This window comes from Bactrocera dorsalis, chromosome 5 (genome assembly GCF_023373825.1).
Source record: "Bactrocera dorsalis isolate Fly_Bdor chromosome 5, ASM2337382v1, whole genome shotgun sequence".
NCBI lineage: Eukaryota > Metazoa > Arthropoda > Insecta > Diptera > Tephritidae > Bactrocera > Bactrocera dorsalis.
In genome coordinates this window covers 46568024-46595802 of record NC_064307.1, presented here as the reverse complement: position 1 = coordinate 46595802, position 27779 = coordinate 46568024, and the positions used below count along the sequence as shown (strand labels likewise).

At 36.0% G+C, this 27779-nt stretch overlaps 1 protein-coding gene and 1 long non-coding RNA gene across 2 annotated transcripts in view; both read left to right on the top strand.

Moving 5' to 3' along the window:
* LOC105224260 (delta-1-pyrroline-5-carboxylate synthase) overlaps positions 1-27779 on the top strand; it is a 237945-nt gene that overhangs the window by 187665 nt on the left and 22501 nt on the right. The window lies entirely within an intron of this gene.
* Positions 19261-20068, top strand: LOC125778868 (uncharacterized). Its single transcript, XR_007423009.1, has 2 exons — positions 19261-19511; positions 19568-20068. It is a non-coding gene; the product is annotated as an uncharacterized LOC125778868 (long non-coding RNA).

Here is a 27779-nt window from a genome sequence, read left to right as displayed (position 1 = left end):
AAATCTTTTTTATTTGCGATTTATTTAAAAAATTTCCTTATTTCGGGGGGGGGGCTTCAGCCCTCTATCTTCGGTTTATCCCAATTCTTGGAGTATCAGAGCTATCGGTTTTCCATAATATACCTTGCCTTGATTGCGACATATAACGCATATAATCTGGTATTATTAGATCTGCCAGTTCCTACCCCAAAACCTGTCGCTCTGCTTTGTTATTAAAAATTCCACGTCTTGCTTTGTGAATCAGTATTTCGATTCCACTATTCCATCAATATGCTGTCTTTTTCTTTAGTAATGGGTGGATCATTAGATTCGTTGAGGTTTACGTCAAGCATAAATTGGAAAAGCTTCTCGCCCAGTGTTTTAACCTTCCACCCTTTGACCTACACCTTTAGCTTGCTAACCCTTCTTCTTGGTCGTTCCATGTCCATTGTGATATTTATCGTTATGGCCAAGTGATCACTCTGGATATACATACATACATATATAGAGCACGCCCGGCAGTGTGATGTTCGAAATGAGGCTCTACTGTCAAAAGATATACTCGTAGTATATCAATAATAGAGCTTTTCACAAGTACTTTGTGTCTCCGTGTTCAATAGTACAGCGTCTATCTGAGCGAAGGCTTGATCAGTGGACTACCGATTAGTGGCCTTCCTTCCCCAGTCTAGAGCCCAGACACCGAAGTCTCTTGCAAATACCACATACGTTATTAAGTGCAGCCGTCATTACTTCATTCGCAACTTTGCCAGCATTTTTCCACGAAAAGCCTGCACAGTAGCTCGCATGTGTGTTAGTATGTGGTGTAGTGATGTGGTGAATGCGTTGCCCCAGTGTTAAAATTTTATGGTTCTTAGGAAAAATTGTGTTTTTATCCTTTAGTTGGTTCTTGATATGTGTACTGTATTGTGAAGAAGTTGACGTGATTTTAGTGAGATTTTGCCCATTTTCACAACGTAACGTAAGAAAATTGAAATAATGTAGTTCCTGAAATATCGTCTTTTCGTGTTTTTTAAAGGCATATATTTTAATTATATAATAAAATAATGAGAATTTATTGTACTCTAAAAATCAGGGATTCATTTTCGAAAATTCTGGATTCCGTTCATCTCGGAGTGATCTTCAGGAGAACCACTTAGAAAGGAGTATGCCGGTGAGGAAGATTTTCCTGCTTAAAATTATCTCAAATCCAAATATGTAAATACACTCGTGGCCACGGAAAACTTACCACTCAAAATTTTCAAGTATTGTGCAATTTGACTACATTTTATAGCGGTACTTTTTGCGGTATACAATTTTTTTTATTTAGAAATAAGTTAATGACATGTTATTAATCAAAAGTGTTAAAAACAAAACACATTCAGCTATAGATAAATCAATTGAAAGATAGTGAGCTTTACAAAATGAGCTCGAAATGTCAGAGACTGACATGCGATGGAAAAATGATTTTTTTTCAATTTCATTTACACTATACATATTTGAAATTAATATTTAATTTTATTTTTTTTAGTTTTAAAAACAATAAAATCGTCCGCTTTTGTATAAGCACAGAAAAGCTAATTTGTGTTTTACTCATTAAACGTAAAACTATAATTATAATTAGATAACATAATTTAGTTTACTTATGCTTACTAAAAACATAAAAAAAAACAAAATTGCAGAAAATCCACAACAAACGAAAAATTCCGAAAAAAATTTAAGAAAGTATAATGGTAAGGTTTGCGTGGCCACGAGTGTATATCTATATACATATACATACATATATGTATAAATGAATTGCTGTTCGTTTGTCTCGCTAAAACTCGAGAACGACTGAACGAATTTATTTTATTTTAGTCTTGAAATGTTCGTGGAGGTCTAGGGAAGGTTTAAAAGGCGAGAAAAAATTGAATAATTGCCGGGAAAACCCTAAAAACAGCCCTTTTCTATTTTCCATAAGTGACGTGATGTCATATCGCATGGCATGATATCATATCACATTGCATAAATACCTATCTTATATGTACTATATGTATATAAAAATAAGTTGGGCTACAGCTGACTAAACCGAAACCGGAAATGTAAAATGACCTGAACCACTTTGAAGGAAATCCAGTGAGGATGGTTTGTAAAAAAAAAAGAGAAAATGTTCATTTTTAGCGGACTTACGAGCGTAAATTTCCAAAAAGTGACTTTTCGATACCACATTTTTTTGGATTTTTTTTTGTTTTGTTTTCCAATTAATTTATATGTAAATTATTTGAATTATTCAATTTCTGTCATTTGCTATTTTTATTTCGGCTATCCAAAAGGTAAATTATTGAAAATTATTCAGTGAAAACCTTATGTGTCTTTCTTACAAAGTGATCAAATACACATTGAAATTTGTCACGATGCCAGGAAGAGGTCGCGCTGATATCGGTCGGCGTTCTTTTTACCATCAACTTACTTTATACATTGCCCAAAGCACATGCACGAGTACTCGCAGGATGCGATTACGAGTATATACCTGTACGTGAGGAATTATGGGCGGGCGGATTTGTTTGTTACATTCACTTGCAATGCAAAATGACCATAGATTACGGAATTATTGAATCATGATCAATCAGCAAAATCGTCACGATGTCACAGCACGACTTTTCAAACAACAGCTATGATGTTTGATGGATTTTATCTTGAAGCAACGTACAAGTATGTATATTTGGTGTTGTTAGTTGCAAGATGTATTCTGTTGAGGAACAAAAAAGAGATTTGACGCACGCACACATTCTTCTTAGGATGGTGAATGGTGGTTACACCAGACCAAATTGATGAAATCATTTCATCGGAAATTCCTGACCAGAGATAGATCCCGAATTATACGAAGTGGTTAATGGATCTTGCGGACATCGCAATCGCATTTCGTTGTGTATGTCTGACAATAAATGCACGAAACACTATTCACGTGCTTTTCTTTCGGAAACGCAAACTGGAAATGATAGATATTCATTGTATCGGTCTCGCTCACCAGATGACAATGGCAGAACAATCAGCATTCAATTTAGAGGTGTGAATAACGAAGTTGACAACACATGGATTGTACCATATTCGCCATTATTGTCTAATTCACATTCAAAACTCATATCAATGTTGAGTATTGCAGTTTGGTGAAATCGATCAAGTAAGTACATCACCAAAGGACGTAGCGGCCAATAACCGCTATGGCCGTGAACGAGATGACACCAGCATATATCACATGGGTCGATGCGTGAACTGCAATGCAGCATTTTATGGGATATTTGCTTTTTCTTGTTGTGTATCTCACAGTTCATTTGTGTATTTCAACCCTTAGAATACAGTACAGCCAGCGGAAACACTGACTACAACTAAATTGACATTGACGAGCCGTAAACTATCCAGTGATACCGCCGCATCATTTGCGTCTCAAAGTTGGATCTGTCACTATTATGTTTCCCAATCTTCATGCGCCGAAACTGTGTAATGGAGCCCGATTGATTGTGATTCAGCTATCGAATACAATGCGGCAGAATGCTTGATTCTACGAATTCCTTTGAGTTCCAACGATTGCCATTTCAGTTCAAACCTATTCAGTTTCCAGAGAAAATTGCATTTGAGATGACAATCAACAGGACACAAGGATAGTCGCTAGAAGTGTGCGACATAAATCTAGAAATGCCATGTTTTTCACACGGCCGACTATACATGGTGCATTCACAAGTTGGAAAACCATCCTTTCTGTGCATTTTCGCACCGAAACAAACTACACTACATTGAAAACAATGTGGAAAAATCGCAAATAAATAATTTTGAAGACAATATAAATTAAACTTTCTTTTAATTTTAAAACACATAATTTCACGCAGGACAACGCCTGCGGCGTCAGCTAGTATATACTTATATATTGTTACAATAGGTAATGATCGGGGAACTGGTCAAGATTTTGATTTTTGAAAAATTGATTATTCAGAGTGGTTCAAAAATATTTATTATCAAAAATCACGTTTCTTCGGCAATTGACTGACAAATATATGTATGTATGAGAAAAGATCGAATGAAAATTTCAATTCTATCGGTAGTACAATCGATGTCGATGGAGCAGGCGTTCCATTGCCCGACCATGAAGAAGTTCGAATAGCAATTGCCCGACTGAAAAACAACAAAGCGGCGGGGCCGATGGATTTCCGGCCGAGCTATTCAAATACGGCGGCGCAGAGCTGATAAGGAGCATGCATCAGCTTCTTTGCAAAATATGGTCGGACGAAAGTATGCCCAACGATTGGAATTTAAGTGTACTATGCCCAATCCATAAAAAAGGAGACCCCACAATCTGCGCCAACTACCGTGGGATTAGCCTCCTCAACATCGCATATAAGGTTCTGTCGAGCGTATTGTGTGAAAGATTAAAGCCCACCGTCAACAAACTGATTGGACCTTATCAGTGTGGCTTCAGACCTGGTAAATCAACAACCGACCAGATATTCACCATGCGCCAAATCTTGGAAAAGACCCGTGAAAGGAGAATCGACACTCACCACCTATTCGTCGATTTCAAAGCTGCTTTCGACAGCACGAAAAGGAGCTGCCTTTATGCCGCGATGTCTGAATTTGGTATCCCCGCAAAATTAATACGGCTGTGTAAACTGACGTTGAGCAACACGAAAAGCTCCGTCAGGATCGGGAAGGACCTCTCCGAGCCGTTCGATACCAAACGAGGTTTCAGACAAGGCGACTCCCTACCGTGCGACTTCTTCAATCTGTTGCTGGAAAAAAATATTCGAGCTGCAAAACTTAATCGAGCAGGTACAATCTTTTATAAAAGTGTACAGCTGCTGGCGTATGCCGATGATATTGAAAAGTAAAGTCCTCTCTCGAAGAACAATAGCCAAACTCTATAAGTCGCTCATAATTCCCGTCCTGCTATATGGTGCAGAGGCTTGGACGATGACAACAACCGATGAGTCGACGTTGCGAGTTTTCGAGAGAAAAGTTCTGCGAAAGATTTATGGTCCTTTGCGCGTTGGCCACGGCGAATATCGCATTCGATGGAACGATGAGCTGTACGAGATATACGGCGACATTGACATAGTTCAGCGAATTAAGAGACAGCGGCTACGCTGGCTAGGTCATGTTGTCCGGATGGATGAAAACACTCCAGCTCTGAAAGTATTCGACGCAGTACCCGCCGCGGGAAGCAGAGGAAGAGGAAGACCTCCACTCCGTTGGAAGGACCAAGTGGAAAAGGACCTGGCTTCGCTTGGAATATCCAATTGGCGCCACGTAGCGAAGAGAAGAAACGACTGGCGCGCTATTGTTGACTCGGCTATCATCGCGTAAGCGGTGTCTACGCCAGTAAAGAAGAAGAAGAAGGTAGTACAATTTCGTATAAAATTTATGTCAAAATTTAATATTTTTCCAATCGGAGTATTACGTGAAAGCGAAACGCTAGTGTGCTTTACATGGCGACTATGAAGCAGTAGAAATCGCTAAATACCGCTTTAGTCATATTCCTGTTCTCCAGTTTTTGAGGTAGCGATCTGAAATGTTGCACACGTCCTTTCTCACCAAAAAGCTGCTCATTTGTTCAAACCGCTGATATCGGACAATTATAGCATATAGCGATCATACAAATGGAATTGAACTAACGGGTGATTTTTTTGAGGTTAGGATTTTCATGCATTAGTATTTGACAGATCACGTGGGATTTCAGACATGGTGTCAAAGAGAAAGATGCTCAGTATGCTTTGACATTTCATCATGAATAGACTTACTAACGAGCAACGCTTGCAAATCATTGAATTTTATTACCAAAATCAGTGTTCGGTTCGAAATGTGTTTCGCGCGCGTGTTTTGTTCAGCGATGAGGCTCATTTCTGGTTGAATGGCTACGTAAATAAGCAAAATTGCCGCATTTGGGGTGAAGAGCAACCAGAAGCCGTTCAAGAACTGCCCATGCATCCCGAAAAATGCACTGTTTGGTGTGGTTTGTACGCTGGTGGAATCATTGGACCGTATTTTTTCAAAGATGCTGTTGGACGCAACGTTACGGTGAATGGCGATCGCTATCGTTCGATGCTAACAAACTTTTTGTTGCCAAAAATGGAAGAACTGAACTTGGTTGACATGTGGTTTCAACAAGATGGCGCTACATGCCACACAGCTCGCGATTCTATGGTCATTTTGAGGGAAAACTTCGGACAACAATTCATCTCAAGAAATGGACCCGTAAGTTGGCCACCAAGATCATGCGATTTAACGCCTTTAGACTATTTTTTGTGGGGCTACGTCAAGTCTAAAGTCTACAGAAATAAGCCAGCAACTATTCCAGCTTTGGAAGACAACATTTCCGAAGAAATTCGGGCTATTCCGGCCGAAATGCTCGAAAAAGTTGCCCAAAATTGGACTTTCCGAATGGACCACCTAAGACGCAGCCGCGGTCAACATTTAAATGAAATTATCTTCAAAAAGTAAATGTCATGAACCAATCTAACGTTTCAAATAAAGAACCGATGAGATTTTGCAAATTTTATGCGTTTTTTTTTTTAAAAAAGTTATCAAGCTCTTAAAAAATCACCCTATATAATAATAAGTTACAATATGCAAATTGTTCTTATCGACCTTCTATAGAATATTATTGCCATTTAAATTGGCAAGTTCTTTTAATACCCCTTTAAGCTATAAAAATGCATCTGTGAAGGGTATTATAGATCGATGCTATGAATATTTTCATGAAAAAGAAGTCAGCATCTAAGCCCCCTCTATTGAAAGGACTGACTGATGCCTAATACGTATGTTGTAAATGTCTCAATCTTATCATAATTACAGTTGTCACTTCGCTGACAGCTTTCCATTTTACAGAGGACTCGCATATAAGTGCAGTGAGACTACCTCCAAGTGTGGTTTTCTTGCGAGCTAAGGACAAAAATACGTGTTCAGAGTCTTCTATACACTCTGTACAAGTCGGGCAATATACACCAACGTCATGACGATATTTGTATAGGTAGCTTCTAATCCATCGACGGCCAATAAGTATTTGGCTTAGGTGGAAATCCAGGTCCCCATGTCGTTTATCTATCCAAGAAGTTTCTCCGTAATCAGTTTATCCTCTCATTTTGCTGCTCTCTGATAAGTTGTATATTCGCGCGAATTCGTCTCCATGTATGTAAATCGACGCCATACTGGCTAATACCTAAGCAGCGTCGTTTGATATGGTTCGGAAAACATTTATCACGCTTATTGCTGAAAGACTATGCATTGCGTTAATCGGTGTAGCATATGATTTTATGTCTGCCGCCTTTTTCCAAGTGTCTTGAGTCCACTATTGCCACAAGTACCTGTGAAGTAAACTCACATTCTATTATGGTGAGCGATATCTTTTCTTCAATTCTATCTGCTCAGCCAGCTGTAGACTCATGATAGCAAACCATCGGCACAAACCATTTGGGCAGTGATTGCATTTTGATCCGGAGGCCATCCACATGTTTAGCTACTGTCACCCGCATAAGCGATCGTTTTCACATTTTTTGGTTGATGTATTCTCAGTACCCCGTAGTAGTGGGCCTAAAACCGACTGCCGTCCGTGTTAAATAACAATCTTCTATTTTGAAAAAAGCTCATTATAATATTTACGAGATATTTATCAGATAGTTCTGCCTTTGCAGTATGTAGAGACTCAGGCAATAAGTTTTCTATTGTAAATACTCCTAGATATTCCAAAAGAATATCAGCTCTCTTTTCACGCCGCATCAGCCTTGGTATACTGTGCATATGTACATATTCACATATATTAAACTGATTTCACAACAATTTCTGTAAAATCATGTTGGCTTATTTCAACATTTGCATTATCGTGGTTAATTAAATACATACGTACATATGTATGTATTTTTTGTCATAAATTGAAATTCAATTCTTTATATACGTGCAAAAGTTCTGAGTTTAATATAGTGATTTATTTATTCACGATAATATGGCTTTAAGTGTCCACCACATATTAATGAAATATAATTGGAATTTTAATTAATTACATTGGTTTAATGAATGTACCATTTTCCGATTGGCAAGATCTTGTGCACATTAATGTTTCGAAACAATTGGACATTAGACTTCTTCTTCTCTATTGTCCAGATGTACAGCGTGTTCCTCAATGTAGTCGGTTATAAACCCAGTAAATCTTGGGCATAGTAACTGGTACTTTTAACTGGTACCTTCAAAAATTTAATACAATAAAATGTCTTTCGTTCTATAATAAAAATAAACTGTAAAAAAAGACAATGTATAGTTACTTTACCAAACCAAACCATTATTCGTTCTAATTTTACGGACAATTTTACGAAAAATCTGTGGAGCATTCAAAGATATTAGCGAGTAGCGTATAAGGTGGAGCTATCAGTAAGCACAACTTATCAGAGGCAAAAAAATTTGTATGTTTGCGTATGTCCCTTTTAAGATGACTAGATCATGTAACAAGGATAGACACTAAGAGGCTGCAGAAGAAAATGGTTGAAGCCAAAGCGTTCAACACTATGGCAAGAAGAAGACCAGATCGAGTTGGCTCGATAAATTAGAGTAGCAAATGAAAAAAAATCGCAATTGACCGAGATATGTATGAAGGTATGGAGGCATGTGAAGCACGCCAAAATTCACAAATAGAAAGAGAAAGATGCTGATTTTTTAGAAGCAAATAATATAAAATACTGTTCATTATGAATCTAACTTTCTGAAGCGGTGGTATCTGTACACATTTGATGTTTGTTATTCGACGCGCTGTCAACAGAGTATCGGCTAATGTTAGTTTCCAACGGTTATCATCTTCTAAAAATCGTACTTCGTCACCTGTGATCTATCCATCTGTCCGTAAAGGCGTTAACTTGAAGTTTCAGATAACTTGATGAATTTTGGTAACACTCTCAAGATGCTGCTATTGCAGATAGGAGAAAAATCGCAAAGTGCTTTAAGTTAGCCACAAAATAGGATACAATCTTGTAATTTGGATTTAAAAATCGTGGAAAGTGGGGGTTGCGCCGTTCATTAACAAAGTCAAGGCGTATATCTCAAAAACCACTATGCTCCCACCCTCTTCCTATATAACATAATTTCAAACTCCATCTGATTCTTCTAGTTTACGGTATATAAATCAAGTTCAAAGCAAAGACAGTAACAGTAAGTTTTTATACTCCACCAGTTGCTACAGAGTATTACTTATATAGTTTCGTTCACCTAACGGTAGTACGTATAACCTAAAACTAATTGAGATAGATATAGGATTTTATATAGAAATGATCAGGATGACGAGAAAAGTTGAAATTCGGTTGACTGTCTATCGGTCCGTCCGTCCGCCCGTGCAAGCTGTAACTTGATTAAAATAGAGATATTTTGATGAAACTGGGTATGTAGGGAACCTAGTAGTACAAAAAAAAAATTCGAAAAACATATGAAGTGTCATAATTAAGCACTGAATTAAGATATGAAGCTGTCATTTGGTACAGGGGATCACAGTAGCAAGAGGCATCTGTGGGCAAATTTTTTTGAAAAAGTTAGCGTGGCCCCGCCATCTAATAAGTTTAATGTAATTTCTGAGCGCATATCTTATAAGAACTCCTACCGACAGTGTGTACATGGATGAAATTGGACGATAACCCCACTGACTCTCCATATAACGGTATTGCTCAAAACTACTAAAAGCGTAATAAAGCTATAACTAAATACTCCATAAACTTAAAATTTTACCACCGAAATGATATGAGATAACTTTGTGCGAGACGATGATTGGATCTCGAAACACAACAACCCGATTTCGGAAAAATTTGGTACGTGGTATTCTACTTACATTCTTATGTCACATGATGAAAATGGACGAAATCGAACAACAGCCATGCATACTTCCCATACAGCACAATTTTAAATTCCACTTTATTCGTTCAGTTTCCAGTACACAAATCAAGAAAAAATCAATATAGCAGAATAAAACTTTGCATGAATAATGTCTTCAGTGTGTACCACCTTATGACTAATGGTTTAAGTTCAACAGAAACTGTTCAAGCCCCTAGGTACCGAATATTTAGGCCTCGGTACCTATAGTTGACTCTTGATCGAAAATGTAGGTCAATGTGTGCTATACATAACTTAAGGCATAATCCTCTTATATTTGTATGACTGTATGTCAAAAAACGGGTTGAATCAGACCAACACTTTCCCTTAGCTCCTATATACTTGAGGGGTTATATACAGTTAGGATGATTTGAAACTTGGCAGGTATATTATGACAACCTTAAACTATATTCACATATTTTTTATTGCCAAAAATAATTATCGAGAATGTTGATATTGCCAATTTTGCAGAGGTCCGCAAAAAAAAAACCTCTTGCGGTGAGCACAATATCTCTGGACTGGATCATCTAAAATGCAAAAACCAAATAAATTTCATTAATATAATAAATAATCTAGTGATTGATCGAAGGAGTTAGCAAAGAATTTTTTTTTGACAAAATGGCGGCTTCTCAAAGCAAAAGGTTCGATTTTTGACCAAAATTCGGGTCTTTAATTGTTTATAAAGATAAGAAATTTTCATCGTATGGGGAAATCCTTCGATTAATTACTAAAAAAATATAGTTAAGAAGCTTGTGAAAAAATTTTTGACCGATCGGTTTAGCCGTTTCAGAGAAATCTTGCTCACCGACTTTGAAAACACCGTTTCGAGAAAAACGAGTTTAAAGTTTTGAAAGCACTTTACATGCAGTCGGCGCGCCTTCACTAATGTGTCTATAACTTCGAAAATATTCGTTGGATCGACTTGAAATTTTATTATTTTATATTAAGAAAACGCAAAAAACGCAAAATCGATTTTTTGAAAATCCTAACTGTATATAACCCCTTAATATAAAGATTTTTGGTCAATATGTGAGTTATCCCAATGAAAATAAGAGAGCGTGTTTTCTCATAACAGTGTACCTTTGTGCCTAAAATAGATAAATTGGAGCGAAAACTTGGCCTAGCCCTTATTTAACTAGTATCAGGATTTTCAAACATCCGGCTGACTTTACTCTATACGGTTGGTTTTACATCTTAAAGTATTTCCTTGGCTTGGATTCTTGCAAGTTGCAAGAGTATACAATTTTCGGTTGCACCCGAACTTAGCTCTTCCTTACTTGTTCATATTCAGTTTTAGCCAAGTACATTGGAAAATGCTATGAAATATATTTCCAAACAAATATGGTACATACCAGCACATACTACATAAACATACATACATATGTGTGTTTCCCATTATTTTCTTGAGGCATTGTTTCCGTTAAAGTTTTGGGCTGTTTCGGAAAAGTATATAGACACACATACATATAAGTATATATTTATGACAATGCCTACTACATATTCACCAAAATGTAAGTGTTTTTAAATAAACTATGACAGATGTGAAACAAACTGACAGTGCTTGATGAATTAATGCCAATAGAGTTAGGTACTATGTCCTTTTTTATTGCTTTCGTTCACACAAGTTATAAATTCCATAAATACATACAAGTTCACACAAGTTATAAATTCCATTGCGATATCTAATTTCTCAATATAACAATAGAGAGGGACTATTCTTAAAATTGTTCATTATATCACACGTCGAGTGATTTCCATCATGATTCAAAAATACATTTCGCATTGTGATGGAATGTTTTTATTTAACGTTTACATCTATATATTTAATAAATTAAAATTTGTATTATAAACAAAAGCAGCATATTGCCAAAAAAGTGTTTTAGTTTTTTCCAGCTAATTTCAAAGCCTTTTCATTATTTGGCGATCAACGAATAATCGGAACAGGTAAGGAAGGGCTAAGTCCGGGTGTAACCGAACATTTTATACTCTTGCAACTTGGAAAGATCAAAGATCGGGAAGTACCATCAATTACATAAAGATTGTTAGTTATAATGCGATCTACAAGTATGTAATGCAATTAAGCCTCTTCAGCACTTAACATGCGACGCCATGCAAACAAAAAGGATATAATTGTAGTACCGTCGGATTAATTTAAATTTACTTTCGGCAATAAAAAGAACCTTCAGTTACAATTTACTTGGCTGGGTTCATTAGCAATTACTAATTGCTATATCAAATGGAGAGAACTAAAAGGTCAATTGAAAGTTCCCGGCCGAATACATAAATGGCGCTACTAGAATTAAATCCGTAGGATTTCTAGTTAGCCCTAATTTTCAAAAACCGTGTCAGCTGTAGGTCGGAAGCAACTTTTCTTATCGTGAAAAAGTGGATAAAAAGAAATTTCGTATGTTGATAAGATATTGCCTTTTAAAGGGAAAAAATGCAGTTGGAGCAAAAACTTGAGTTGATGACGAGTTTCCAGAAATAGTAGCAGAAAAATCACCCATCAAGGATTGGTATGCTGAGTTTGAACGTCAAAAGTCGCCCAAAGATTTTGTTACTTACGAAAACATTAAAAGGACTATCAACAGGGACTGTTACATAGCCTTATTGGACCGCTTGATGGTCAAAATCGCCAAAAATTGACCGCATTTGGTGTTCCACCTAGACAATGCACCGTGACACAAGTCAGTGAAAACGATGGCAAAAATCAATGAATTGGGCTTCGAGTTGGTTGCGTATCCATCGTACTCTTCAGATCTGGTCCCCAGTGACTATTTCCTGTTCTCAGACCTCAAAAGAATCGTATGAAGACATTTTCGTCGAATGAAAAGGTGATCGCCGAAACTGAGGCTTATTTTAAACCAAAGCACAAATCGTACTACATAAAAGATATCAAAAAGATGGAGGGTCACTATAACTAGTGTATCACCCTTGCCAAGAATTATGTAAAATAAAAAAAATCGAATTTTGCCAAAAAATTAGTTTTAATATGTTAGGCTGGGGACTTTTCAATTGTTACGTACATACACATATATTTTATAGAGTTTTTTTGTATGTTGCAAACATCGTGGAAAACTTAGTTTACCATGTTCAGGATATAAAAATAATGTAAAGTTAATTATTAAGGTGTCCGTTATTTCCAAGTAGGAAAAGTAAAATGATTTTTGCCCGCTTTAATTGAAAACAAAGAGCTGTTTTATGTTGTAAAATTTTTTTGGTGTAAAATCTGAAACTTAAAGGCACGTTTGCCAGAATAAAAATTAACTGGGGAAATAACGAACACCCTAATATACAAATACGAATGTAGTTATTTAAATGTTTTAAAAGCAATAAAGTGCGTGAAAAATAATTCCATTATAAAGTCACTTAGGTTTGCAGTTGTTCTTTTATTATTGATAATCGAAAAGCTTTTACTATTCGCTGCGCATAAACTTTTTTTGTTATTTTACACTTGAAGTTTGTCGCTGGGCGATTTCCACTTGTGAAAACACTCATGCGAAATGCAGTTGGTGCAAACATTGCAAATGGCAATGAAATCGCTTTAACACGCTTGATTGCATTTCGATTTACATTAGTACGTACAAATACATACCCAACAAGCGTTTCTGTAAGAATGAAAATAATAAAAGGGGTTACTGATATTAAACTTATTTTTGGTTTTTGCAAGCAAAACTCTCACGTGTTTTGATGCACTGCATTTACCATATTATTGAATGAGAAGTGAACCGATTTTAATGAGGAGTCAGTAGGACTACACTCTTTGAAAACCTGGTACACGTACATTAGAGCGGGTCGATTTTTTTCTGTGAAATCGTGTATGCGTGAAATTTTCTACGGATCATTATGAGCATCTTTGCCTAAGAGACTATGCGTCTAAAACCGATTTCGAGCAACCGATTTTTAAAGCAGATATTTGCTATTTTAGGTGTAGAAACTTTCAAATTGGTTAATAATTTCTCAAGCGCTAGGTACAATCGATTCATAAGAGTATGTAAGATATTTTTGGAAATTAAGTGAACATATAATAATAGATACGAGTATAAACGTAATATAGTTTAATGCCGGAAACTGGTGAAATCAATGAATACCCCTAGCTCGCAGTGTATGAGTTATCCTTATAAAATTGCGTGGAAATATGGTCCTCAATATACTTGAGTAATTGCGAAAGTTAATGCATTTAGCACATGAAAAGAAATGGGAATACGACCTAGAATACAATATGTGAGTAAGATACCAAAATTATTTGTAATTCATTCAAGGTTTCGTCAAATAACGAAAGTTGGATGTTATGCATCATTTTTATATTCTCGCAACATGTTAATACAGAGTATAATAGTTTTGTTCACCTAACGGTTGTATGTATCACCTAAAACTAATTGAGATAGATATAGGGTTATATGTATATATAAAAAATTGAGATATCTTGAAGAAACTACATCGTATGCGCGTTCCTTAGTAACAAAAAAATTACGGGTTCGTAGATGAGCGTAATCGGATCATTGCCACGCCCACAAATCGCCATTAATCTAAAATAATCCTATAAAGGCCATAATTAATTACTAAATTAATATATGTATAACATTGTACAGGGTACCGCAGGTTCAAGAGGGCAAAACATTTTGAAAAATAGCCGTGACCCCTCCCTCAAATAAGTTTAATGTACTGTTCAAATAACTCAATATGCTAGAGACATTAAATTTTACCCTCAAGATTAGATGAGAGGGTTTTTGAGGCCGGTGTGAAACTTGGACGATAGGTGTGGCACCGCCCATTTTTTGGTGAAATCACATATCTCGGGACCCCACCCCCCAACTAAATTTGGAATGCGAAATCCGACTATACCTACACTTACTTTTCACCTAACACAATTTAAAATTTCATTTGATTCCTCCAACTTCCAGTACATAAATCAAGAAGTACATAATTATAATAATAGAATACAATTTCTCACTAATAATTCCTTTAAAGTATGCCACCTTATCACCAAAAGTTGCCAAATCGACGCAAAACTGTTCAAGCCTCTAAGGACCGAATATGTGGACCTCAGTTTCTATAGTTGACTTTTGAATGAAAATATCTATCAATGCGGGATATATACAATTGAAATTCAGAGAATCCTTTTCTGATAATAGTAATTCTGTGTATCGAAAATGGATTGAACCGGATGAATACTTCCCTGGTCGCCTATATACCTAATATAAAAATTTTCGAACTTCCAGGTGGCTTTATACTGGATATATCGGTCAATATTTGAGTTATGCCAATGAAAATTACTGAACATCTTTTACTCATAACAGTATATCTTTGTCTCTAAAATAAATACAATTGAAAGAAAACTTGACCTAGCCCCCATATAACTATTACCAGTATTTTCGAACATCCGGCTGACTTTACACCATATGATTGGTGATTGTTTGAAAGGTACCTTAATGATATCCAGAGAACATTTTTTTAGTATGTGGCATGATACTTATGCCAACGGATTTTTCAATCTTCGAAACACTGGTTGTAGTCACTTTCCGGGATGGCCTTCAGTTCCGTCTTCGCTGCGGCTTGAATCTCCTCTATCGTATAAAAACGGTGTCCCATTAGCGGTCTTTTGAGCTTGGTGAACAGTTAAAAGTCGCACGGCGCCAGATCAGGTGAATACGGTGGTTGCGGAACGATATGGGTTGAGTTTTTGGCGAAATGATCACGAATTACGAGGGCAGTATGGGATGGTGCATTATCGTGGTGTAAAAACCAAGAATTGTCTTTCTACAATTCCAACCTTTTTATGCGGATAGCGTTACGCAAACGACGCATAACGTTCAAATAATATTCCTTGTTGACTGTTTGCCCGGTTGGAATGAATTCATAATGCACAACACCACGATAATCGAAGAAAACAGTCAACATGACCTTGATTTTTGAGCGACTTTGGCGCGATTTTTTTGGTCTCGGCTCTCTTTTGGCACGATATTCGCTCGATTGATCGGTTGTTCCGGAGTCGTAAGCATAGATCCAAGTCCCATCGCCAGTTGTAATGCATTTCATGACACCCTGGTAGTCGGAAAGCATCGTTTCACACACTTCAACGCGACGCCTTTTTTCCAAAAAATTCAATGTTTTCGCTACCAGTCGAGATTTGACACGCTTGAGGCCCAAAACATCCTTCAAAATGGTATTGACCGAACCTTTCGATATGCCAACTTCATCAGAAAGATCTCTAATTGTTAATCGACGGCTTTTCAACACCAAATCTTTGATTTGTTGAACGTGAGCTTCGTCGGTTGAGGTTGAAGGTCGCCCTGGACGCTCTTCGTCTTCGACATGTTCACGGCCGGCTTGGAGCTCACTATACCACTTGTAAACATTTTTTTTAGACATAGCCTCATCACCAAAGGCTTTCTGCACCATCCTCAACGCATCCGCAGCAGAAAATTGATTCCGTAAACAAAATTTAATGCAAATTCTTTGCCCAAAAAATTTCGACATCGCAAAAAACGAAAAACTCACTTTTAGCAGCTCACAAAACGACACGTATCTCAAACACTAATGAATATTTTGACATGAAATTTGACATAAATGTGACTGACAGTACTACCAACCTTAAAAAAAAAATAATTCTCCAAATCCTTCGACGCGCGCAGTTTAAATTCAAATATCACCTTATTTTTTGGGCACAGTAGTATGTATTTATAAAATTGCTTGACTTCCAATTTTCTGGTTGACGTTTTGCAACTTAAGGTATTGCCCTGGTTTTGATTCCACCAAGTTGCAAGAGTATAAAATGTTCGATTGCACCCGAACTTAGCTCTTCCTTACTTGTTTTATAAAGTATTTAATCGGCTTTGAGTTTTGCAAACTGCGTGAGTATATGGTATATAAAAGATATGTTAATTTAGGTGCCGTAACGTGCAAATGGCATGCTTGTGTAGTAGGCCTGCTGTCGATGGCTAGAAAGTTCCTGTTTAATTAAAATTATGTAACTTTCAAAATTCAGCAGCAACGAAGCAGTGAACCTTCACTTGCACAACTGTATAGCAGACTGACTTATCTTGATGACAAAGAGCAAAGTTTAACTAATACTATCGTAGTACATACATAAATATATGTATTTTGTACGCAAATTTAAGTTCAAGTAAAAGGTAGAATTATATTTATCAGATCATTAAAAAATACGAAGAATACATGAAACTAAAAAGTTTATATATGTATTTATGAACATATGTTGAATCCATTCTTACTTTATAAGTACGACATGTCATAACAGGAGCTACGGACCGTACCATGTCTCACTATATTAAGCTCAGGGCTCCCACACCCTGATTATTATGCATTGAATTTTAGAAGAGAAAGTAAAATGAGAAACTTTTTTCCATGTGAATAGGTTATAAGTTATACTCGTATAATACTTTTATACTATCTCAATATGAATTTAGCTCACACATCGTTTGAAATTCAGAAGTCAGTGTAGGCAAAGTTGAGTTTCACAGACCACAGAGCAGTTACACTTATGGGTTACAAGTACTATTTGTATTTTTGAAGAAAAGTGTTAATAGGTGTGGTTTATCTTCAATGCCAACATTAACCTTTAGCTTTGAGGACACGTGCAACAATTAAGTATTAGTATATAGTTATGGTTACATTTTTCTATGGTTAATAATTTTATTTTTTAAAGGATCCAATTTAACCATTTTATCTCACTTTTAGTGTTTAAAACCCGTTAACGTCAGTTGCACCGTAGCTGTAATACATTTCACAAAATCAGTCGATGTTGATGGTTGTCTCGGATTACCCAAAGTATCATCTTCATCCAATATTGCTTGCAGTTCGGCGTCTTCAAACTTTTTTGGTGGTCTCCCGCGTTCTTCTGATAGAGAATGGTCATCATATGTCTTATATATTTTTTATAGGATCTTCGAATATTCTTTCGGGGTGTTACAAACTTCATGCTTATTCAGGAGAATTTAAACTTTATTCGGGGAAGTTGAAAAAAATTTACAGCTGTTGAAAAATGAGTAAAATATGAAGAAATTTGTTATAAATTTTTTAATAAAAAAGGGAAGAATGCTACGCAAACCACCAATGAAATTTGTGAAGTTTATGAAGGCGAAGATCAGTTCATATAGCACAACAATGGTTCGCTCGCTTCCATTCTGGAAATTTCGAGTTACACTGATGGAATAACGTCTCTAGCGGGAAAATTGCAAAAAGTGGTCGACTAAAATGGTACATTTTTGTTTACTTATTTATTAGTATAAATATAAAAGAAATAAGTTGAAGGTTGATTAGAAATACAAAAAAAAAAACTTTTTGGCTATCCAATACTCGTATTATTCAAATAACTCAAGAAGTGATTTTAATATATATTATCTTTTTTATAGTTGGTTTTCTTTGACTAGTTATCAGAAGACCTCAGCGGTTAGCTTATATAAGCTATATAATATATTCTGATTGCGGATCCAATCCGAATTATTTCGAGAGCTTTTGATTTTGTTCTGTTGATTTTACTTCACATTCCTTCAAATTTTTTTATTTTATTTATTTATTTATTTAGAAGAGAAATAAATATAAATAGTTATTCCACTTATATATATGTGAAGCACTGGCTGCTAGGGCCTTCGGCTTGATTAATATTTACAGATTAAGTTATTACCTTTTTTTTACTTACGACTAAAGCAACTTAAATATTAGTTTGTACTTCAGTTTCTTATATATTAAATAATTAATTTACATATGTACATATATTTTACAAAGAGATTAATGTTATTGTCATCTGTCCGATCGAGTAAGTCAGATGGTTTGTTGTTACCAAAAACCAAGACTCTTTGTTGTTGTACGTGTGCGCAGTGATCGAGGATATGAAGTATTGTGAAATCTTCCGAACCACATAAAGAGCATATGGGTTTGCTTGTACCATTCAACAGGTGTCCATGTGTCACAAGTATATGTCCAATCCTTATGCGTGTGTATGTTTTTATATTTTTACATGTGGTTGTATTGGAATAATGTGGTTTTTGGCCTAATGGATTAGCAAGTTTATAATAGTGGTTATAGTGTCTCCAATCGTTTAGACAACAGACCGATATATGTTGTTTAACGTATTTCTTAATATCCTTTGTGGTGAAGTATCCTGACGTATGCAAAGATTCTTTGTTTGCTTCTTTCGCTCGTTTGTCAGCCATTTCGTTTCCTTGAATTCCTGTGTGTCCAGGTAAGAAAAATTATATTTCAAATAATAAGCATTTGTTCAAAATTCATGTGTGTAGTAATCATTTGAATATATACGTACAATTTTAAACATACACCCCAATCATGCATTTCGATTACGTTCCCGCTCTACGCTCCGCCGGAGTCGAAATTAGGTATCATGCGTTACGATTGGATTGAAAGAAGAAGAGGAAGAGCTATTACTCTTTCGAAATCAGCTGTTTGCTTTGAAATATGTGAAACTGGAACATAACAAAGCAAAAATACACAAATTACTGCTGTTCAAAGAAAATAAATAAAAGTAAAATTTTTATATTGTTATTATTTTTATTAAACGTAACTATGGAATCTTTATCCGCGGCGATATTACTGGTTGAGGAGGAGAGCAGCGCATCTCAGAATGCTGGGATGAGAATTGAAAGAAGAAGATTACGAGATATGTGCGATCCCTTCCAGATGAATGACGGGCTGTAAGTAATTGCACGTGAAAGTAGACATTTTTCTTACAATTTGTTTACTTATTTAGATTCAGAAAAACTTTCGTCTGAATAAGGACGCATGTCCTAGATACGTTTGCGGAAGAAACGACGGCAAGTAAATTTGATGCTACCTCTTTCCAAAAAGCCTGCACATCTTCCTTAGGACGCTGGTGGAAACCGTTGGCTATATCTAGCTTACTCTCCATCATATCTGCCAATTTTCCATATTGCTCTGGTGTTGTTGTTTTTGACCTGAAAGCATATCAAAAAACATCACTAAAACTGGAAATATCGTGTGTTTTACAACTCTTAAATACAAGTTTTACTTACATTTTTAGAAAATTAAAAAAAACACGCAAATAATAAAATTTTCTCAGCAAAATAAAAACACAAAAAGTTCTCCGCCAACAAAATTGCAACTTAGCAAAACGGAGCTACGATCGAAATGCATGATAGGCAGAATTGTAAATTTCGAAGTTGAACTGAACGGGAACGGAACGCATGATACCAAAGTCGCCAAACGGAGAAAATTTCAATCCAAGTCGAAATGTGTGATAGGGGTGATATTCTTCCTCAAAAATGGAACAATTGCTAAGTATTTGTGGGTTTCCCTGAGCCCAAATTCAGCAGTATTTTTCCCCAAAAAGCAATGCTTTACTAACACACGAAATGCTTTATGATCCAGTTTTTTGTAAACTAACACAAATTGCTTCACATAAATTTTGTATCTCATTAACTAATACAGTACCTTTCCAATAAATTACGAACGAGAGCAAAAAAACAAAAATATATATATATATATATGGCGACAAAATATTGAATATGATTCAATACATAAATATAATAATTTAAGTTTAATGTATATAGCATATAAAAAATAATTTTTTTCTAAAATTAGCCAAATATTTATGTTTTTATTAATGATTAAAGTTAGAACTATTTTCTACTTCGTTCGTAATTTATTGGACAAGTACTGTAGTTATAATCCAACTAATAGAAATCATATACTCGTAGATGGTAGTTGTAGTATGTAACAGTCACAGCGAAGCGTGGACAGGTCCTCAAGTATCTAATAAATTTTCTTAACAATATTTTCAATATATTCGTAACCATCAGATTCGAATCTATGTTTTAGGTCGTCAAATGTAAGTTTGAGCAAATTTGTTTTATCAGCAAAAGAACCTTTTTCTGACCAATAAAAGGTTCACATTGATAGGATATACCTGTACATATGTAAGTACATAGGTGCGTATAAAACAATCGTTTGATGAAATTTGAAAATGGTATTATTAAAACCAAAGCATAAATAAACGTGATGAACAAAATGCAAACAATGAATAGACTAAAACAAAATATACACCCACGTACACGTGTATAAAGCCATGCACAGGCACGCCATATAAGCAAGAAAACACACAACTGCTTGGTAGGAGCACAAGAACACTAACAGAAAGATGGGCCAAAGTTGGCGGATGAATTTAATAATATAGACTATGAAAGCATTAAGTAATATTAAATTAAATGTTTTATTTGAGGGTAAGAAAGGGATCACAATATTTTCTCCAACTCAAATCAATACACTAAGAAAAACACACCACTTGGCAGGATAAGCATCTTCTTCTTTATTGGCATGGACACCGCTTGTAAGCATATTGTTACATAAAAACCACTTAGTTATATAGTCTTTACCTTGATTTTCAATATTCATCATAATTTAAGGCAACTAAACGCGATTGAATGTTAAAATTTAATTTTTTGTAAATAAGTTTGGTTTTATTGTCTCTTGTCACTCTTTAGTTGTAGAACGTATGAACGGGATTGATTGATTCTTTCGCTTTCTAGTATACAAATCAAGAAAAAATTAATATAACGATATAAAACTTGGCACGAGTATGTCACCTATTGATCTCCTTACAAAATCGAATCGAAACTGTTCATAATTAATATCAGGATTTTAAAACATCCAGTTGACTTTGCTCCTAATATATTGCTAACTGTATGTAAGGTACCGTAATGAAACTCAGGGTGCTTGTAGAGTGGACGCTTAAAGTCGAGTTGAGCGTAAAGCTCAGCCCTGATATTTAGCTTGTAGGTATCAGAGAGTGGATGCGAGATATAACCCTGCTTTGCGGCTGTACTTGCTATTATACTCGTTCATTTGCTGTTTTTCAATCTGGTAAAAGTATTTAAAACATCGATAAATATAAAAGGGGAAGTAATTTGGCGAATATCACCATTTAAGACGCTTTCTGCCAGAGTTCTGAAGTTATTACCCAGGCTTTAGCAGCTTATAAGCTGCAAGGGTATGAAATGTTCGCTTACACTCGAATTTAGCCCTTCCTTCTTCTTCTTCTTTATTGGCGTAGACATCACTTGCGCGATTATAGCCGAGTTTACAACAGCACTCTAATCATTCTTCCTTTTCGCTGTTTGGCGCCAATTGGAGAATCCAAGTGTAGCCAGGTCTTTCCAACGGAGTATAGGTCTTCCTCTTTCTCCGCTTACCCCGGCAGGTACTGCGTCGAATACTTTCAGAGATGGAGTATTTTCGTCCATTCGGACGACGTGACCTATCCAGCGCAGCCGTTGTTAAACTATATCAATGCCGTCGTATATCTCGTACGACTTATCGTTTCATCGAATGCAATACTCGCCGTTGCCGATGCGCAAAGGACCATCAATTTTTCTCAGAGCCTTTTTCTCGAAAACTCGTAACGTCGACTCATCAGATGTTGTCATCGTCCATGCCTCTGAACCATATGGCAGGATGGGAATAATGAGTGACTTAAAAAGTTTGGTATTTGTTTGTTGAGAGAGGACTTAATTTCTCAATTGCCTACTCAGTCCGAAGTAGCAAGAGTTATTCTGCGTTGGATTTCGAGTCTGACATTGTGGTTGGTGTTAATCCTGGTTCCAAGATAGACGAAATTATCTAAGACTGCAAAGTTATGACGGTCAACAGTGACGTGGGAGCCTAGTCGAAAGTCTGTCGACTGTTTGTTTGATGACAGGAGATATTTCGTCTTGCCTTTGTTCACTGCCAGACCCTTTTGCTTTGCTTCCTTATCCAGTCTGGAGAAAGCAGAACTAACGGCGCGGTTGTTGAGTCCAATGATATCAACATCATCGAATGAAGTGTGTATAGATCGTCTTTTCACGGGTATTTTCCAAGACTTGGCGCATGGTGAATATCTGGTCAGTTGCAGATTTTCCAGGCCTAAAACCACACTGATAAGGTCAATTCACTTTATTGAGGATGGGCTGTAATCTTTCACGCAATACGTTCGATAGAACCTTATATGCGATGTTGACGAGGCTATCCCACGGTAGTTGGCGAAAATTGTGGGTCTCCCTTTTTGTGGATTGAGCAGAGCACACTTAAATTCCAGTTGTCAGGCATGCTTTCGTCCAAGCATATTCTACAAAGAAGCTGATGCATCAGTTCTTCGATACTGCTAAGTTGCTGATTAAGTAATTTGCTTGATATTGATTTTCATGATGGAACCTCTACTGATGACCCTGGAACATTTTATGAATGCCAAGTTTGTTTGAACTTTGTAATTAATTGTGACAATAACTTTGTAAACGTTGCGATACAATTACGGAAGCAATTTTCCTAAAAGTTGTTAGAGAAGTTTGATCACAATTGACAGTATTAATTGGTAAATTTTGATATATTTCTATTTATATGTAATACTGTGAAATGTGATGAATTAGTTTAAGAGAAACTTTAGTGACAGTAAGAGCATAAAAACAAATTGCCAACATCGTGATTTCTTTCATAATGATTATTTCTGCTTAAAGCTTAGTATTACATCAATAATTGCTCTGGATCTAGCCCAATAGCCCACTGTTATTGGGGTAAGGGCAACTCCGTCAATTTGCAAGGATCAAAGGAGGTGAAATAGTTACAGGTATTGGCAAATGTAAGACATTGTGAATGATTGACAGCTATAATTGGCACCTTATCGTTCTTATACTATGGGTCAAAAGCTCTATTAGTTACATTACTACGTAGCGGAGAACAAGAAATGCTATGGACGTATTTTACATTCTTCACTAGAGTTCAATTAAGCATTAGCAATAAATTGCGTAATAATAAAAAATAATAAATGTAATAAAATTCAAATACATACAAAAAAGGAATAGAACCTCTTCTTTATTAAGTATCGCAGTTGTTGTACTTGCTGCAGATTTCACTTTGATCATGGAGTGCGACAAGGGCAAACGAACTATACGCGGAGAGGCGGCATTAAAATGTGAAGGTGTAATTGAGTCTGCAATGATAAATAAAAAAATAATGAATAAAATGGCATCAAATCAAAGAAAACCCAATTTATCCAAAAATCATAAGCTAAGGAATTAAAGAAGTTATCAAAGTTTCCGAAAAAATTCCACTAACTTGTAACCTAAAAATAAACAAACAAATAAAAAAACACAGAAAGACGTAAATGAAAATGTTGTTCCAAATCGTTTACTTATCGAGACCAGGGTAAAAAGGGGAAACGGTGTACTAATTATTGAAAGTGAAAATGATAATGAAAGAAACAAAATAAAAAGGCGATTGAACAGCATGTGGATCTAAGTTAAGAAAATAAAAATCTAAGGAACAATACAACTGAAAATACATATAGGAAAATTTAAATTAGAAATTGATAATTGATGATTGTTTTGAAGTAAAACGTGAAAATAAAACGTTTTATAATGTGATAATTGAGATGGATGGAGATACGTTTACTAAAATTATTGATGCAGAAAAATTAAATATAGGGTCGGAAGTTGTAGGATTTTTGTAGTTGGTGTGATCAAGTGTTCCAAAAATAAGAATACGACAACACAGCTGCTATGTACAGAAGAGACCTGTTTGGTTTCGTGTCAAAAAGTGACTAAACATGAAGCTGGATGTTTACCATAAGACAAAAAATAAATCATGTCCACTCTATATTAAAACATGTAAGGAGGGGCTAAGTTCGGGTAACGTCAGCCAGATGTTCGAAAACCCTGATATTAGTTATATAGGGGGTTTTCACTTAAATTTATTAATTTTAGACACAAAGGTACACTGTTATGAATAAAACACACACTCTATTATTTTTATTGGCGTACCTCACATGTCTGTTACTGTTACTGTTGACTGTTATATGCGGTACAAAGTCACCCCAAAGTTCGAAAATATTTATATTAAGTATAATATATGGGGGCTATGTCGGTCAATGTGTGAGATATATAACTGAAATTAAGGTTTGTCTGTATGTCAAAAATGGGTTGAATCGGACCGAGAAGTACTTTATATGTTTGCGGTTAATGGCGAATTGTGGGCGTGGCAGTGGATATAAGCCCATCTACGAACTCACATACCAAGTTTCATCGAGATATCTCAATTTTTACTCAACTTACAGTTTGCACGGACGGACGGATAGACAGGCAGCCAACCTGATCTCACCTTCTCTAGCCATCCTGAACACTTATATACAAGTAATATACACATATAACCTTATATCTATCTCGATTAGTTTTAGGTGATACGTACAACCGTTAGGTGAACAAAACTGTAATACTCTGTAGCAACTGGAGGAGGTGATATAACATACAGAAAATAAGTAAGGAAGTCCTAAGTTCAGCTGTAACCAAACATTTTGAACTCCCTGACCAACATATTCGGAATAAGATTTGTTAAAACAAGAAAAAACGTTAACTTCGGTTCCATCGAAGCTAATATACCCTTCACAGGTGCATTCATTTTAGTAACTATGTATTCAGTTTGTATCGTAGCTATATGCTATAGGGAGCCGATCTGTACAATTTTTTCAGAGATTATATTGTTATCTTAAGCAGTAAGTTTTCCATACAAGCCCTTAATCCCGATCGTTCGGTTTGTATGGCAGCTATATGCTATAGTAAGCCGATCTGAACGATTTCTTCCTATATTACGTTCTTTTTATGAACAATAACTCATACCAAATTTGGTGAAGATATATCGTCAAACGAGGAAGTTTCCCACGCAAGCATTTGATTCCGATCATTCAGTTTCTATGGCAGCTATATGCTACAGTTAACCAATCTGAACAATTTATTTTGAGATAACATATTCTTTCTATGGCAGCTATATGTTATAGTGGTCCGATATCGGCAAATGAGCAGCTTCTTGAAAAGAAAATGACATTCAAAACGATATCTTAAAAACTAAAGGACTAGTTCGCATATATACAGACAGTATGACAGACGGACAGACAGACAGAGAGACGGACATGGCTAAATCGACTCAGCTCAACATACTGATCCTTTATATACAATTAATACTTTATAGAGTCTCCGACGCTACCTTCTGGGTGTTACATACTTCGTGACTAACTTAATATACCCTGTTCAGGGCATACAAACGAAATTCATTTACGTAGTATATGGGTGTTGAGGCAGTACCAACTCGATTTTATCTACTAACTATTATCACGCCAAGAAAGTGTTCCCCGAGATACATTAAGGCTCTTCACATACAATCACCAATCTTATGGAGTAAAGTCAGCCAGATGTTCGTAAATCCTTATATTAGTTATTGGGTGGGTAGGTAAAATTGTCGCCCAATTTTATCTATTTTAGGCAATATGATATACTGTTATGAGTAAAACATGTTCTGTAATTTTCATTGAGATAAATCAAATATTGGCCGATATATTCAGTATAAAGTCAACTTGAAGTTCGAAAATCTTTATACAAGGTGCTTTCCAAAATAAAGAGGACTTTTTGAATCTAGAGTCCACACCTGGTGGTGCCATCTATATGTCGACTGGTGCGTTAGAATCTGCTATCCTTATCGATTGTCCAGTAATTGCATGATATTTCATCAATTGGAAGTAAAGTTATTGCGATTTAAGTGTCAGTATGTTTGTGTTATCGGTGCGAAAATGAGCTTCGAACAAAGAGCCAATATTAAATTTTGTTATAAAATTGGTAAAACTTTTACCGAAACATTGATGAGTTTACGGCGATGATTGTCTATAACGTAACGAGTGGTTTCAACGTTTTCAAAGTGATCGTAAGGACATAAATGACGATTGACATGTGGGCCAATTAAAATCCGTGACCACCGGAAATTCCATCGAAACTGTGCGTGAATTGGAAATGGAATTGAACATCTCCAAAACATCGACTTAGTGCATTTTGACCGAACATTTGGGCTTATGAAAGGTGTGTGCACGGTTTGTTCCGCTAAAAATGACTGACTACCAAAAATTGCTCAAAATCCAACATTCGAAGGCCGATTATTTGACCAAAAATCGCATTTTCAAAAATTAACCATTGACCACTCCCCGTATTCATCTGATATGGCACCGTGCGACTTCTTCCTTTTCGGAAAAAGGCATTTGTCCATGAAAGGAAAGCGTTTTGCAGACGAAGCCATTCAAAAGGCTTGCAGAAAACCCATTTGTTCAGTTTTTTTTTTATAAATTCTGTTTACTTTGGAAAACACCTTGTATTAGGTATAGGGGGCTATTAACCCGATTCAATCCATTTTCGATACATAGAGTTACTATTGTCAGGAAAGAGTTAATTCAATTGTATATCTCACACACTGAATGATATTTTCGGTCAAAGGTCAACTATAGTTAGATACTAGGATCCAGATCTTCGGTTAGTTATTGCGCGTTATAGGTTTTCGATTAAAGGCGATTTGTGGGCGTGGCACTGACATCTACGAACTCGTAAGTCATTTCACTTAGGAACGCTGGTACAAAGTTTCATTAAATATGTGTATGTATGTATCTCAATTTTTGCTCAAGTTACAGCTTGCACGGACGGATGGACGTGAGGGCTGACAAGCAGACAGGCGGCCAGATTTAAACTTATTTCTTCATCCTGATCATCTATATATAACTCTATATCTATTTCGATTAGCTTTAGGTGATACGTGCAACCGTTAGGTGAATAAAACTATTATACACTGTGGCAACAGGTTACAAGAGTATAACAATGATGCGAATGGATAACATTGGGTAGTCGAAAAAGTCTTTTCGTATACTGATAAATAAATAAACAAATTTGCACCATTTTGGTCGACGAATTTTTGCAATTTTTCCGCTAGAGACATTATTCTATCAGTGTTAAACTTTCATCAGTGTAAATTGAAATTTCGAAATTTCGAAATTTCCAGAACGGAAGTGAGCGAACCATTGTTGTGCTACACGTACTGATACCTTCTTCTCCGTAAACTTCACAAATTTCATTGGTGGTTTGCGTGGCATTCTTCCCTTTTTTAAACAA